This window comes from Triticum dicoccoides, chromosome 1A (assembly GCF_002162155.2).
Source record: "Triticum dicoccoides isolate Atlit2015 ecotype Zavitan chromosome 1A, WEW_v2.0, whole genome shotgun sequence".
Classification (NCBI taxonomy): Eukaryota; Viridiplantae; Streptophyta; class Magnoliopsida; order Poales; family Poaceae; genus Triticum; species Triticum dicoccoides.
The window spans coordinates 48,529,118-48,546,305 of record NC_041380.1 but is presented as its reverse complement, the minus strand read 5'-3'; the positions used below and the strand labels follow the sequence as shown (position 1 = coordinate 48,546,305).

At 50.9% G+C, this 17,188-nt stretch overlaps 1 long non-coding RNA gene across 1 annotated transcript; it reads left to right on the top strand.

Moving 5' to 3' along the window:
- The first annotated feature begins 15,379 nt into the window (after positions 1-15,379).
- On the top strand, positions 15,380-16,827 carry LOC119362300. Its single transcript, XR_005173301.1, has 2 exons — positions 15,380-16,361; positions 16,664-16,827. It is a non-coding gene; the product is annotated as an uncharacterized LOC119362300 (long non-coding RNA).
- The last annotated feature ends 361 nt before the right edge of the window (positions 16,828-17,188 follow it).

Here is a 17,188-nt window from a genome sequence, read left to right as displayed (position 1 = left end):
CGCTGAAGCAGGACCTCGAAAGGTCCGAGCAAGAGCTCGAGCATGCCAAGAAGCAGCTCGAGGACAATGAAGGTAAGAAATACCTTGTTAAAAATATATATATATATAAAAGGTGCAATTGCGAAAAATGACAGGATTATCATGGCTATTGTAGGGGCCACGTCTGAGGTGGCGACCCTTAAGCAAGCGCTGGACAAGGCCGAGAAGAATTCGGCCTCGGAGCGCACCGAGCGGGAGAAGTATGAGGCCGAGGTTGGCAAGGTGAGACAAGAGCTCCAGGCTCTCATGGAAAAACATGAGAGTTTGGAGCGTGACTCGAAGACGCAAGCGTCCGAGCTTGCGGTGGCTATTGAAAATGCCAAATCTACCAAGGCCGAATCCCAGAAGACCCTCCAAGAGTTGGATGAGGTGAAGAAGATAGCGGCGGGTAAGGCATTCTTGATGCAAAGCAAACACATAAACGTGAGTTACCTGTTACTTACCCGAATCCGGAGCTCTCCAGGAGCGTTCGCAGATCTTCCCCGGAGTGTATCCGATGCCGCCGCATTCTATCGAGCCGAATCCGGAGTATGCTGAGGCCGGACACCCCGTGCCCCTGAGCGACCAGCTGAAGCAACTGGTCGACCTCCACAAGGTGGCCGAACAGGCCATGGAGGGCCTCATAGTTCGGATGTGGCCTGGAGAGGCTCTTCCTGGGAGCTATTTCGGGCTGGTGCGGCGGCTGGTGGAGGCCTGTCCAAGGCTTGAAGACATCAAGCACTCCGTCTGCATTGAAGGTGCCCGTAGGGCCCTTGCCCGTGCTAAGGTGCACTGGGTCAAGCTGGATGCGGAGAAGCTTGTGAAGGATGGGCCACCGCTGGGGAAAGAGCATCACAAGCCCGAGAATTATTATAAGGATGTTCTGAAGGGTGCCCGCCGTCGGTGTCAAAACTGGCGGATCTCGGGTAGTGGGTCCTAAACTGTGCGTCTAGGCCGGATGGTAACAGGAGGCAGGGAACATGATGTTTTACCTAGGTTCGGGCCCTCTTGATGGAGGTAAAACCCTACGTCCTGCTTGATTAATATTGATGATATGGGTAGTACAAGAGTAGATCTACCACGAGATCAAGGAGACTAAACCCTAGAAGCTAGCCTATGGTATGATTGTTGTGTATGGAGTTGATTGCCTACGGACTACAACCCTCCAGTTTATATAGACACCGGATAGTGTTAGGGTTACATAGAGTCGGTTACAATGGTAGGAGATCTTGAATATCCGCATCGCCAAGCTTGTCTTCCACGCCAAGGAAAGTCCCATCCGGACACGGGACGAAGTCTTCAATCTTGTATCTTCATAGTCCAGGAGTCCGGCTGAAGGTATAGTCCGGCTACCCGAACACCCCCTAATCTAGGACTCCCTCAGTAGCCCCTGAACCAGGCTTCAACGACGACGAGTCCGACGCGCAAATTGGCTTCGGCATTGCAAGGCGGGTTCCTCCTCCAAGTCCTTCATAGAAGATTGTAAACACAAAGAGTAGTGTCCGGCTCTGCAAAAATAAGCTTCCACATATTGCCATAGAGAGAATAATATTAACACAAATCAAATCTGCTGACGTATTCCGCAGTGCGTCATCACACTACAGCCAAGTCCTTCACTCAAATCGTTTTCAGTCTTCCACCTCAGCGTGTTTTGCGAGGCGGTTTCCTTGGCACGTCTTGTCAAAGCAGAGATCGTGTGCCCCCTTTTACGGGATTCTCATCAATACGGACATGGGTAACCCAATCGTGCCCGTTAGAATGTTTTCTTGATTAAAGGCGAGTCCCAAACGGTTACGGGGAGGGCTCCTGGTATTCAACCTTTTATAAAGGGACCAGGGCCTTACTCCTTTTCTCCAATCCCAAAACAAGTTCGCCCGTCGCCTCGAGTTCCAACACCCTAGGGTTCAGATTCCGGGCGCCTCAGACCTTCGACAATGTCCGGTTCCGACCTCCAAGGCCGATGGATGCCCTCCTCCGTCACGGAGGAGGACGTGCTAAAGTTGAGAGAGGCTAAGTTCTTGACCGCTGAAATTTCGCATAGGTTGCCTGCTCAAAGGCAGGCTATTCCCAGTCCCCAGCCCGGTGAGAGCGTAGTGTTCATGTCTCACTTCCTTCGGGGGTTAGGCTTCCCGATGGATCCCTTCGTGAGGGGGCTGCTATTTTATTACGGGCTGGAATTTCATGACTTAGCTCCGGAGTCCATCCTCCACATTTCCTCATTCATCATTGTGTGCGAAGCGTTCCTCCGTGTTACTCCTCACTTCGGATTATGGCTCAAGACTTTTGGAGTGGAGCCGAAGATGATCGAGGGACGGTACGCAGAGTGCGGAGGCGCTGTCATAAGTAAGAATGCTGACGCTCCATGGCCCGAGGGCTCCTTTCAAGAGGAGCTCGGCTTGTGGCAACGAGAATGGTTCTATATCACCGCTCCCAGGAGCGCCAAGTGGGCGGCGCCTCCTGCCTTTCGCTCGGGTCCCCCATCACGGCTAGCGTCATGGGTCAACAAAGGATTAGATTGGGGGTTATCCAAAGACGTGCCCTTGTTGCAGGGCCGCATCAGGGATCTCTTAGAAAGAGACCTCAACCTGGTCAAGGTGACGCAGGTCATGCTGATTCGCCGAACACTGCCCGGCAAACGTCGCTCCCTTCGTCTGTGGGAGTTTAGTCCGGAGGGACCACGAGCTCTCCATCATTTTATGGGCGCAACGCCCGTGGAGATGTATAAACTGTTCTTCGGATCACAAATGATGTGTCCGGATTTGACCGAGGACGCATGCCTAAGCTGCAATCACCCGGATACCGAAGTAAGTAACCTTGTGCCCGGACCTACTATCCATATAATCGTCATAAACTTGCCCCTAAAGGAGCTGTCCTTTTAAACATGAGTGGATAGCGAAGGCAAAGCTGATCAGGTGGCCGGCTCCCCTTCCCGAAACCAGGCCGGATCCCGTGCTTGTCAGGATGTTGAAGATAATGCCTTTGGAGGGAAGTAAGGGGAAGGAGAAGGGAACTATGGCCTCCTCGAAGGAGGCTTCTCCGAAGGGAGGAACCGACAATTCCTCTCCCAAGGGGAAGAAGAGGGCCGCCTCTGACGACCCGGAGACCATGGCCCCGAAGCGGGGGAGAAAATCCTCGTCAGAGGGTCCGACGCCGGGGAGTTCCTCGGCCGAACTATACCCTCAAAGGGATCAGCCCTCCAGCGAGCCGTAAGTAGAGAGAGGTTTTCCTTTTGAGGGATGAGAGAAATCCTTGATTTATATCTGAGAAGATTAACCGAAATTTTACCTTGTAGCTCGGACCTCAGCCCTTCTCAGCAGAGCTCGTCTTCGGGGGATCTTCTTCCGGAGATGATGGAGAGCGGGACGCCTCCCCCTGCCGTACCGCCTAGCGAGGTGGGCGACCCTGAGGTGTCGTCATGGAGGGTTTCTCTGAATCCAGCAGGGGCGGAAGATAGCTATGTGGCCCCCCAAGGCTCTCCACGTCCGGCCTTCGAAAGAGGCCATAGGACAAGTCCGACACTGTCTGGTGCTTGGCCGGAGGAGCTAAAGATTCTGCTGGGGCGAGCTTCCATCTCAGAGGAACACCGTGCATTGATGGGCATGGTGATTGAAAGGATTTCATCCGCAGAAAGCGGATTGCATGAGGCCGTCAAAAGTTTACTGACGGGTTTTGAGGTACGTTAGATAATGTACACTTTTGTCAGTTGTGCATAAGTAAGGTGCGCCCTGTGTAGATAGTAGCCCCTGAGACTCTGCGTGTTGTCAAGAAATGACGGCACGCAGAGGATCATAATCCCAGGTCCAAGATGTCGCCTTTGAATGTAGGTGGTGAGGTGTCCGGAATCAAGCCGAATTGATGATGTGGCCGAACTAAAGCGGCAACTGGACATGGCAGATGCCGACATCGCGCTTGTCAACAAGCGGCTTGATGAGGCTCAAGGTATGTAATTATTCGGGCGGCATCAGGTAAGAGGAGCTTCATGCTAGTGTCTTACAATGTGTGTGCTCGACGCAGATGGTACGGCCGCCGTGGAGAATCTTAGGGCAGAACTTGCCCGAGCTAAGGAGCAAGCCAGAAAAAGCGATGCGGCTGCCGAGAAGGCCCTTGAAGAGCTGAGAGCCGAACAGGCTGCTCATTGCCGAAGCAAGGAGGAGATGGCCAAGATGGCCGAAAAGTTAAAAAGCGCTACATCATGACAATTAGTTTTCGGCTTTCTCTACTGAGGTGCTCGCCCGGCCGAACCGGGGGCACAATCGCAGTAGTTCTCCTGGTGCTACCTTAGCCGATAGAGCGGAACGTAAGGTAGCCGAACTCAGGAGCCGGGCAACCCAACATTTGACCAAAGACATGATTCGGAGCTGATGCATATAATGCCAAAACTGGCGACGCCGAACACTCCCTAAGGTGTTCGGTCTTTATGAGTGCGGGCGAAACAACACTCTTTATTAAAAAAGCCCCTAGTGTCTAGGTACGTGCAAAAATTCTGATGTGGCCACATGCCAAGACGCCAGCCTCCTCCTTGGTTATATTAGAAAGAAAAAACCAGGGGATGTGTAGCAACAAGAGACAGTAAAAAAGGTTTACGCAGGGTCTTAATCTAAAAAGAATCCTTTAGGATGGGTCCCTACTGCACGTCTGCGCCTGTGTCTTCGTTGTGCCGTGTCCTGGACGGGCGCCACATGACGTTCATCTGTAAAAGAGAGGAACTGAGTTGAAAACGGGTCGTGTCGAAAAAGTTTAAAATAAGCAAAGTATAAAGTAAGATATATAAGATTGAGCTTTATTGTCTCTTATTGTATATGCGTGGAGCCCCTAGTGTGGGGGTATATGGCTTCTAGGCCTGCATCAATGATGATTTTGCACCGAACTCGTCCATCCGCGTTCGTGGTCTTGAATGACCTATTTCGAAGTTTATTTTGGCCGGTGAGGCCATTTTGCTGTGGGGCTGTCAAAGCGGCCGCACAGTCCTCCGCTTGGGGAGGCGCACTTTAGTGCTTCCCCTTCAAAGAGATGATGCCTCGTGGACCGGGCATCTTAAGCGTAAGAGATGCATAATGCGGTATTGCGTTAAAGCGAGCGAAAGCTTCACGTCCCAGTAGTGCTTGAAAGCGACTTGAGAATGGGACGATATGGAAGGTCAGCTTTTCACGGCGGAGGTTATCGGCAGAGCCGAATATGACTTTGAGCCGGAGAAAACCCATACAATGGGTGTCCGAACCAGGTATTACCCCTTGAAAGGAGGTTTTGCTGCGGCGGATTCTTGTTGGGTTTATTCCCATGTGCTGGATTGTATCCTGATATATCAGGTTTAGTCCACTGTCGCCGTCCATAAGGACATTTGAAAACTGGAGTCCGCCAATTATTGGATCGAGTATCAAGGCAGTCCAGCCTACATTCTTGATATTCCTAGAATAATCTAGCTGATCGAAGATGATCAGTTTTGACAACCAGTGGCAGGACCCTTTGGGCCGTGTGGTGCGTACCTTTACGGGCGCCGCACGTTTTGTTATGTGAAGTGAGTTCACAGTTTTTACTTCATGTGGGAAGTTCTTTTGTTTCCTGGTGCTCTGCTTTTGGGGTTCGTCCTCGTCTTCGCTTGGTGTGTCGAGCCCCTTGTGTTCGGCATTGAGTCTGCCGGATTGTTTGAAAACCCAATAGTCTCTGTGGGTATGGTTAGCAGGCTTCCCGGGAGTACTGTGTATCTGACATATCCTGTCCAGGATTTTACTTAGGTTGGATGGATCGTCCCTGTTATCCTGGGGGGGGGGGCTATTTTTCCTGATTTTGTCGTGAGCCTTTGAATCCGGCATTGACTGTCGTGCTCTTCCGACTTTTGTCCTTAGTCCAGCAACGGTCCTTGTTGCGTCGCGGTTTTCCGTTTCCATCCCTAGTTTCGGATGTACTTGGGTCGCTGGGGCTGCACCTTGCCAACCAGCTGTCCTCCCCTGCACAAAAGCGGGTGATGAGGCTTGTTAGTGCGGCCATTGTTCTTGGCTTTTCTTGGCCGAGGTGTCTGGCGAGCCATTCATCTCGGACGTTATGCCTGAAAGCTGCTAAGGCTTCGGCGTCTGGACAGTCGACTATCTGATTCTTTTTGGTGAGGAATCTATTCCAGAACTGCTGAGCTGATTCTCTGGGTTGTTGAGTTATGTGACTAAGATCGTCTGCATCTGGAGGGCGGACATAGGTCCCTTGAAAGTTTGCTCGGAAAGCATCCTCGAGCTCTTCCCAGCTTCCAATTGTGTTTTCGGGAAGGCTTTTAAGCCAATGCCGGGCTGGCCCTTTAAGCTTAAGGGGTAGATATTTTATGGCGTGGAGATCATCTCCTCTAGCCATGTGTATGTGGAGGATATAATCCTCGATCCAGACTCCAGGGTCTGTTGTTCCATCATATGCCTCTATGTTTACGGGTTTGAATCCCTCTGGGAATTCATAGTCCAGGACCTCATCGGTGAAACATAGGGGGTGTGCGGCGCCCCTGTATTTGGGTGTGCCAGATTCTGATGATGGCTTCATAGCGTTGCTTACGAGAGCTTGCTTTCTTGGCCCATAAATGGACCTGACTGGGCCATGGTGCGAATCCTTAGGTGGGCCGCATGCCGATTTAGGTGGCGCCGCTTGCCGCTTTATGGGGTCGTCTATCCGACCGTGTGGCTTTTTCATTTTTTGAATGCGAGGGCTCTAGGGCCTCTTCATCGAATTCAGGCAGTAGCTTTCTTTTCGGATAGCTTTTAGTGCGGCGACTGTCGCCGTACTTATCTGTGGTGTTGATTATTTTGCTCCATCTAATTCGGAGTGCGTCTTCCGCTGTTTTTAGCTTCCGCTTCTGCTTCTTTAGGCTGCATGCAGTTGCAACGAGCCTCTCGTGGAGGTTCTTCTGCTCCATAGGTTTATTCGGCGTGAGGTCGTCCGGAATGCCGTTTTCGCCGGAGGAGGGATGTTCGGTTTCTCTATCCGTGTTGCCCTGTTCGGACGGTTGCTCTAAGGCCTGCTCGTCGTCTACCGGCTCGTCCTGCTCTATGGCTGGGTTTTTGTTGAGGCGGGGCTTGCGTCGGCGTTTACGTCGATGCTTTGATTGCTTTTCGTTGGGGCGATCTCCCGTCCCATCCCCTTTTTCCTCATTGTCGCTTCCTTTAGGGGTATCCACCATGTACACATCATGAGATGAGGTGGCTGTCTAATGCCCTATGGGCGTTGGTTCGTCGGTATCTCCTGCATCGTCATCCATGCTGTCGATGTCTCCGGAGTCGAAGTTGAGCACGTCGTTTAAATTGTCGACAGTGGCTACCAAGTGGGTGGTGGGTGGGCTTTGAATTTCTTCATCGTTCGTATCCCATCCTCGCTGACCGTAGTTCGGCCAGGGCTCTCCTGATAAGGAGAGAGTCTTGAGAGAGTTCAGGATATCGCCACAAGGCGAGTGCTGAAAGATGTCTGCGGCGGTGAACTCCATTATCGGCGCCCAATCGGATTCGATTGGCAGGGGCACGGGGGGTTCGGAGTCCGGGGAGGAGTCCGGATCCTCGGAGTCACGGGTTGTGCAGAGTGCGGGGCTAGCGTTCGGCTCGATCGCTTTTGGGATCGCAGCCCCCGAGGTGACGTCCAACCGTTCATCCTCAATTGGTGCAATAGGCTCTGAGTTAGGGGTCGGAGCCGATGCGTGTGTGGCCTCCAGGACACTGTCCGGGGGCAGAGCTAGATCATGCCCCTCGAGATAGTGCGGCACGCTTGGCCGTGGCTCAAGCCCGTCGAAGATCAAGTCTCCGCGGATGTCAGCCGTGTAGTTTAAGCTTCCAAACCTGACTTGATGGCCAGGGGCGTAGCTTTCGATCTGCTCCAAGTGGCCGAGCGAAGTGGCCCGTAGAGCGAAGCCGCCGAAGACGAAGATCTGTTCGGGGAGAAAAGTCTCACCCTGGACCGTATCGTTGTTGATGATCAAAGGAGCCATCGGGCCTAAAGGCGACGACACAGAGGAACTCTCAATGAAAGCACCAATGTCGGTGTCAAAACCGGCGGATCTCGGGTAGTGGGTCCCGAACTGTGCGTCTAGGCCGGATGGTAACAGGAGGCAGGGAACACGATGTTTTACCCAGGTTCGGGCCCTCTTGATGGAGGTAAAACCCTACGTCCTGCTTGATTAATATTGATGGTATGGGTAGTACAAGAGTAGATCTACCACGAGATCAAGGAGGCTAAACCCTAGAAGCTAGCCTATGGTATGATTGTTGTGTATGGAGTTGATTGCCTACGGACTACAACCCTTCGGTTTATATAGACACCGGATAGGGTTAGGGTTACATAGAGTCGGTTACAATGGTAGGAGATCTTGAATATCCGCATCGCCAAGCTTGTCTTCCACGCCAAGGAAAGTCCCATCCGGACACGGGACGAAGTCTTCAATCTTGTATGTTCATAGTCCAGGAGTCCGGCTGAAGGTATAGTCCGGCTACCCGAACACCCCCTAATCCAGGACTCCCTCACCCGCCTTGTTGCGGATGAATGTACCAAGGACGTATTTTTTGAGTAAAACCCGCTCGTGTTATCCTGTGCGCTGAAAACTTGTTCATATGCGCTAAGCAATGCTGCTTGAATTTAAAATATTACCTTCTGTGCGGCTGTTTATCAATACTGAGACATGGCGAGTCGTCGGCTTCTGCCCCCTTGCCACTAGTGCTGGGGTGTTCGGGGATAAACCTGGGCGCTCTTTTTCCCATATTTGGGTCCTTCGAGGGAGGCGCTCAGCCCAACGAATGAGGTAATCGGACTATAATGCGTGAACACTCTCACTTAGCCATAGAATTCTATAATTTTAAATTTCGGCGAAGCCCCTAGTATTCGGAAGACCAAGTTCGGGGCGCTATCCACGCCTTGGCCGGACAGAGCCGACTCCTCGCCCTAAGCGGCATAAGTCTTTAGGGACTCGAAAAAACCTCTCGAACAGCGACCAACTCTCGCTTCATCATGACAGTCAGTTTTAGCTTTCTCCACTGAGGTGCTCGGCCCAGCTCAACTGGGGCACAATCGCAATGGTTCTCCTAGTGCTACCTTAGCCGATATAGCGGAACGTAAGGCACCAAAACATAGGAGCCGGGCAAACCCAACTATTGACCCAAGACATGATTCAGAGCCGATGCATATAGTGCTATAAGTTCGGGGTGCCGCACTTGTGAAAGTGTTCGGACTTCTCACACCATATTGAAGGGTACTAAAGCCCCTGGCGTATTTGGCCGTACCAACGTGTACGGGTGCAACATGTTGTTAAGGAACATATATAAAAAAGGTAATGCAAAAATAGACAAAAGCTATGCATTGTTTATTAAAATAGTTGCAATCAAAGCAGAACAATACAAGTAATGCGATAAACGAAAAGTTGGACTATTTAACATGTCTGCTCCAGGGGCAAGCTGCGCAATAGTATGCGAAACAGGTATACTACTCGTGATAGAGACCACCTGGGATTTCCATAATGCGGCATGGCTTGTCTGCTTCCTTGGTCCTTGCATCGTTTGTGCGGCAATTGAACTGCCGAACAAGCCTTCCGAAGAGTAGAGTCCTGAAAGTAAGAGAAAAGTAAAAAATCGGCAGCCCCTGGTGCGGTTTAAGCTGTGTTTTGGGCGTGCCGTGATGGTGCCCCTCCCCCGATGCCCATGGTATTTCCAGAGCGTAGTTATGGACGCGAAGTACTGGCGTCGCCTTTTGGCAAGGGTTGGGATTGGGGCCGCATTGCTACGCCTGCTCGGAACGTGCCAGGCGGTCTTGTTGTAGGTTACTTCGGGCGCGCTTGACGGTGTCCGGACGTTTAATGGACGGACTCGAGAACTGCCTGGAGAGGCTGCTTTGTACTTCCGCTGCAAGGGCCGCCGTGTGCTCCTCCGTTCGGAGGGAGCATTCGGTGTTTCCATTGACCGTAATTACTCCACGAGGGCCTGGCATCTTGAGCTTAAGGTATGCATAATGCGGTACCACATTGAATTTGGCGAATGCGGTTCGTCCGAGCAGTGCATGATAGCCACTGCGGAATGGGACTATGTAGAAGATCAATTCCTCGCTTTGGAAATTATCCGGAGATCCGAAGACCACTTCAAGTGTGACTGAGCCTGTACAGTTGGCCTCTACACCTGGTATGACGCCTTTAAAGGTCGTTTTGGTGGGCTTAATCCTCGAGGGATCGATGCCCATTTTTTGCACTGTATCCTGGTAAAGCAGGTTCAGGCTGCTGCTGCCGTCCATAAGGACTCTAGTGAGATGAAATCCGTCAATAATTGGGTCTAGAACCAATGCGGCAAATCCGCCATGACGGATGCTAGTGGGATGGTCTCTTCGATCAAAGGTGATCATGGGTTGAACTTTGGGGCGACTGGCTCTACCGCATATACGTCCCTTAACGTGTGCTTCCGCTCCCTTTTGGGGATGTGGGTGGCGTATATCATGTTCACCGTCCGCACTTGTGGGGGAAAACCCTTCTGTCCATTGTTGTTCGACGGTCGGGGCTCCTCGTCGTCATCGCTATGCATCCCCTTATCTTTATTGTCGGCGCTTAACTTGCCTGCCTGCTTGAACACCCAACAATCCCTGTTGGTGTGATTGGCCGGCTTTTCAGGGGTGCCATGTATTTGGCACAAGCGGTCGAGTATTCGGTCCAAGCTGGACGACCCCCTAGGATTCCTTTTGAATGGATTCTTCCGCTGACCGGATTTAGAGCCTCTGAATCCGGCATTGACTGTCGTATCCTCAGCATTGTCGCCGTTAATGCGGTGCTTCTGCTTGTTGCGACGCGACCTGCCACTAATGTCCCTGGTGTCCGAACTACCAGGGTTCTTGGTCATGTTGTTGCTACGAGCAAGCCAGCTATCGTCTCCCGCGCAAAAGCGGGTCATGAGTATCGTGAGTGCTGCCATAGATTTCGGCTTTTCCCGTCCGAGGTGCCGGGCCAGCCACTCATCATGGATATTGTGTTTGAAGGCTGCTAGGGCCTCAGCATCCGGGCAGTCGACTATTTGTTTTTTCTTTGTTAGGAACCGCGTCCAGAATTGTCTGGCCGATTCCTCTGGCTGCTGGATTACGTGACTTAGGTCATCGGCATCCGGGGGTCGCACATAAGTGCCCTGGAAATTATCGAGGAATGCGGCTTCCAGGTCCTCCCAACAACTGACTGATCCTGTTGGCAAGCTGTTGAGCCAATGCTGAGCTGGTCCTTTAAGCTTGAGTGGGAGGTATTTGATGGCGTGAAAATCGTCGCCGCGGGCCATGTGGATATGAAGGAGATAATCCTCGATCCATACCGCAGGGTCTGTTGTGCCATCATATGATTCGATATTTACAGGTTTGAAACCCTCGGGGATTTGATGATCCATCATTTCGTCTGTAAAGCACAGTGGGTGTGCGGCGCCTCTGTACTGGGCGATATCATGACGTAGCTCTAATGAGCTTTGTCTACTGTGTTCGGCCCTGCCGAATTTGTGGCCGGCATGACGGTTACCGTCTCGAGCTGTAGGGTGCCCACGCGCGATCCGTAGATCGATCGTGTTTGACTTGCCTTGTCCTCCAACATGTCTCGTAAGTCCGGCGCATATTCCCGTGCCTTGGTACGGGGTGCGGCTTGAGTGGAGGGCCGGGAGGCCTCTTTGTCGCGGCCACGAGGTGGCCGTTCGGCCGCATCAAGTGCTTCCTCCTCTAATTGGGGTAGCAACCTGCGCTTTGGGTAACTCTTGGAGGGGCGTTCGAGTTTATGCTCTTCGGCCGCAAGGACTTCGGTCCATCTGTCGACCAGCAAATCTTGATCAGCTCGGAGCTGTTGCTGTTTTTTCTTGAGGCTTCTTGCCGTGGCCATAAGCCTGCGTTGGAAACGCTTTTGCTCAACGGGATCCTCTGGCACAACGAATTCGTCGTCGTCGAGGCTTGCCTCGTCTTCGGAGGGAGGCATATAGTTATCGTCCTCGACCTCTCTGTCTGTCGCTCTCTCATGGGGGCTGGTTTCTCCATCCTCCTGTGCTAAACCTTGCTGGAGGGGGTTTTCTTCGGCACTCTCCGGAGTATTATTATCTCCCGTGCTGGAATCACCGTTTTTGTGTTGGCGGGATTTTGAGCGGCGCCGCTGACGCCAGCGCTTGGGCTGTTTCTTGGAGGGGTCATCCTCCGCTGTTCCATCGCCCTCTCCCTCTTTTGGGGTGTCCACCATGTATATGTCATATGACGAGGTGGCTTTCCAGGGCCTAATAGGCGCTGGTTCTTCATCATCTCCTTCATCGGCGTCCGTACTGTCGATGTCTTCGGAGTCGAAGTCGAGCATGTCGGTTAAGTCGTCAACAGTGGCTACAAAGTGGGTGGTGGGTGGGTTTTGAATTTCTTCATCGTCCGTACCCCAAGCTTGCTGACCATAGTTCGGCCAGGGCTCTCCTGATAAAGAGAGAGACTTCAGTGACTTCAGGATATCGTCGAAAGGCGACTGCTGAAAGATGTCTGCGGCAGTGAACTCCATGATCGGCGCCCAATCGGATTCGACTGGCAGGGGCGCGGAGGGTTCGGATTCCGGAGAGGAGTCCGGCTCCTTGGAGTCACAAGCCTCGCAGAGTACGGGGCTGGTGTTCGGCTCAATCGCCATTTGGATCGCAGCCCCCGAGGTGGCGTCCAACCGCCCATCCTCGATCGGCGCGGTCGGCTCCGAACTAAGGGTCGGAGCCGATGCGGGTGCGGCCTCCAGGGCACTGTTCGGCGGCAGAGCTAGATCATGCTCGTCGTGACAGTGCGGCGCGCTTGGCAGTGGTTCGAATCCGTCGAGGATCAAGTCCCCGCGGATGTCAGCCGTGTAGTTTAAACTTCCGAATCTGACCTGACGACCAGGGGCGTAGCTTTCGATCTGCTCTAGATGGCCAAGTGAATTGGCCCGCAGTGCGAAGCCGCCAAAGACGAAGATCTGTCCTGGGAGGAAGGTCTCACCCTGGACTGCGTCGCCATTGATGATCGTAGGAGCCATCGGGCCTGACAGCGACGACACAGAGGAACTCTCAATGAAAGCATCAATGTCGGTGTCAAAACCGGTGGATCTCGGTTAGGGGGTCCCGAACTGTGCGTCTAGGCCAGATGGTAACAGGAGGCAAGGGACACGAAGTTTTACCCAGGTTCGGGCCCTCTTGATGGAGGTAAAACCCTACGTCCTGCTTGATTAATATTGATGATATGGGTAGTACAAGAGTAGATCTACCATGAGATCAGAGAGGCTAAACCCTAAAAGCTAGCCTATGGTATGATTGTTGATGTGTATGTTGTCCTACGGACTAAAACCCTCCGGTTTATATAGACACCGGATAGGGTTAGGGTTACATAGAGTCGGTTACAATGGTAGGAGATATGAACATCCGTATCGCCAAGCTTGCCTTCCACGCCAAGGAAAGTCCCTTCCGGACACGGGACGGAGTCTTCAATCTTGTATCTTCATAGTCCAGGAGTCCGGCTGAAGGTATAGTTCGGCTATCCGAACACCCCCTAATCCAGGACTCCCTCAATCTCCTTTCTCTCATTGAGAGTGGAAACATTGGACTTCCCTGAGTATAGAGTTTGTGGTGCATATGTCCACAAGGCACATATCATTTTTCATTGGATTGACTCCCGTAGAAATCTATATATAGACATGAAGATTCTCAATATGAGAATCACTATCAGATATATAGAATACATATAAATGTATTTGTACCAAAGTGTTGATACAATATATTGTGATATACAATATATGATGGCAATAATACTTATGTTGTTATTAGAACATCATAAATGGAGATAAATTATATTGACCACTCAGGAGATTGAGAGACTAGACGAATGTTCAAACATGTTAGTTGAGTCATATTCAACCATCATATTCTCCGTGCCCATAGGGTCCCGTCACTACTGGTGATGTCGGGTTGAAGGTTGAGGTGAGCTTCAAACCTTTGCACTTGATGTCTGTTGTGTCCTAGGAATTGCTGATACAGAATAATCAGATGAAGAGATCTGAATCGATGTAATGCATTATGATGTATAAGACAATATTTTTCTGTTAGTGGTGTGATTCCGACTAGCGGTTAATCATGTGGTCTTGGATTGCACACACTATTCCACAAGACACAAAAGTGATCATGATGTCCATGCCCAGGTAGGGTAGTGGTGGCGATTGAGGGCTAATGCCTCAAATTCTCAAGCCATCGGTTACCAGAGATAATTAATTTACAATTAGAAATTAAAGACCATGGTAATATTGTAAAATTAATGGATATTTCAAGGAGTTATCTTGAAACCATTAATGTGAATCTCAAATTGCTAAGCATGACACCTTGAAGATAATCTCCAAAATGAAGTAGATCTCGCAGCACTAGGGAGTATAATCTGATGATATCAGTAGATACTCACTCCTAATGCCTTATGTCATGACTTAGTAAAATGCATGGGAGTACACAATGTTGTGCAATCATAATGCCAAATTTGACAAAATGTAGGCTTAAACAATAGTGGTGATAATCTGCAAAGTAGTAGATCTACACACTACCTCGGGATCCCAATACATCAATTTGAAGAAATCACTAAGAATTTTGCATCTGTATTTGCAAGAAATTGAAAATCTCAATTGCAAATAGACGTATTAATCTCGACATGTAGCGAACATGGAGATACATATATTCCGAAATACATCGTACTCAACAGAAATACACCACTATTATAATGAATAGTAATGATGTTGCAAACTTGAAGTTCAAGTGAAAAAACTTGAATTATATACACCTCAAATTAAATAAGATGTTCTTGTATCAAGTTGCAAGATAATTCAGCAAGGTGAATTAATATTTTGCGAGAGAAAATTAATCTCAATCGCAATGAGATTTTTTTGCGAGAGAAGAAAATTCTCAATCGCAAATCAGTACTGAAGAGGTACTAAATTTATCTTTGCAAGAGATAAAAGAAAAATCTCAATTGCAAATAATAGATGCAATTTTGATGCTCAAGTGAAAAACTTGAATTGTGTAGATCTCAAAATATTGAGCATCCCACGTCGTCATGCCTCAAATTTGCAATATAATTCATCCAAGTGAAGTAATCTGCGGTTTTGCGAGAAAATATTAATGATATTTTCAATCACAAACCAATATTATTGTGCGAGAAAACTGAATCTCAATCACAAAACAATATCGAGCATTAACAACCATGCATTTCTGGAATTTTAAAACTCAACAGAGAATGGGAAGGGCCCAACAGAAAAGTGCAGACTGATTCATGAATCAGTAAAATGTGGATGGCTAAATGAAAACGACGAAGAGATAAGGCTCCATCCTCGTTTTCCATATGTGTGGTTACCAAACTAAGGATTCCTTTGGCTTTCCACGCTGCAGCAATCCCGTGTGCGCCTCCGTGTCTTCGAGGCCATGCATCGCATCTCCCGCTGGATGGCCACGCTCGCTGGATGCTGAGCACCACACACCCGTCAAGGAGGGACAGCGGAGGCGAGGGCTGCCTGGCTACGCGCTACCGTCCGCTGCCGACAGGAGGGCACCGTTGTAGCCTGCAGGTGTCCGTGCTGCCGGGAGCGCGGGACCGCAGTAGACCACCATCGTTGTGGCCTTGTGCGGCACTCTGGCTCGCAGGCCAGCGGCCGCGTCACCACGCGATTGACCGCAGGCCAACGTCGTCGCGTGCTTCGCCGCAGAGGGACGCGGCGATAGGCGGCGTCAGGGCCAAAGGCGGCAGTGCGCGCTGGGAGCCGTCTCGAAGCCGATGTCCTCACCGAGGCCAACGACCGTGGGCGCACTTCGGGCTGGGATCCACTTCCGCTGTCGGAAAGTCGCTCCAGAGGACGCTGGTGCGCCGCGCTCCGGGCCGAGCGCCATGGCGGGGCTGCTCGCCTCGCGCCGGGTGCGCCGCCATTGCCGGGTGCACGCTTGGTGGCACTGCCTCACTGCGGGGTGGGGAGCACTGCGCGGGAGGCCTCGCCGGGACGCCGGGTCGCTCTCCAGGTGCATGGTGGGCGTGATTGGAATCGTCGCCTCTGCCCACGTTGGGGCGCCGGGCCTTGTCCGCCGCGTAAATCCAGGGCAAAATCCACGGACGCGCTTGTTCCAGCCGTTGCCGCGCCGGACACCGGGAGGAAAAACGTCGAAGCCGAGGGCCTTGGCTGCAGCAGGAGAACCGGGCTGAGGTCGCAGTTGCCGTCCTGGTCTGCCGTCGAGGTGCGCAGCGCCGTGCGCCGCCTGCCAGCGCTGGAGCGCTGGGCTTCCTTCGGCACGCCGGGCCGGAGGGCATCGTCACGCTGAGTGCTCGCTGCTGCAGACGAGTCTGGCCGTGAAATCACTCCGCCAGAGAGCGTGCTGATAACGTGTTAGAAGGTTAAAACGAATCGAGTGAATCGCAAATCAAGTCTTATCTTTATTGATGGAAGCGGATCCTTATATACTCCCTCCGTTCTTTTTACTCCACGTATTAGATTTGATCAAAGTCAAACTACACAATGTTTGATCAAATTTATATCGAAAAATATGAACATCTATAATAGTATAACTATAAAGTATGAAAATACATTTCATGATGCATCTGGTAATATAGATTTCATATTATGAATCTTGATATTTTTTTCTATAAACTTAGTTAAAGTTAACAAAGTTTGACTTTGACTAAATCTTATATGCAGACTAAAAAGAAACGGAGGGAGTACAACAGAAGCGAACGCGATACATATGTCGGTTTCGGAGGCGACGCTCCAGGAATAACCGCTATGACGGTTCCCACGGGGTGGGATTACATGTGTCTGACAAGTGGGGATTATCCCTTAATTAATCTAGGATTAATTATTCTTGATAAACATATGTATGAGCATGAGAATGCAAACACAAGAAGCATATGCAAATGATGACAAGATGAAGCAATTGCGCTTACGTGAGTTGCCACTCCCATTCCACTTTGAGGGCGTTTGGTCACTTGTGAGTAGTAGCAGACATACTTGTTCACTTCCCCTTGAATGATCCCCTGTCGGTGTTGGAGAGATATCACATTGTGGTTGATCATGATAGGATGCGGCTCCATATATTCCTTTTGTTCGTGATACTCCTTCCAAATCTTCTCCCAATACTTGCCCCCCTTTTGCTCGGTGCCGCATATTGGATCCATTGTTTTGGCCAATCTAGTGTTGACCAACAAGATGTCCTCAAAAGTTGAG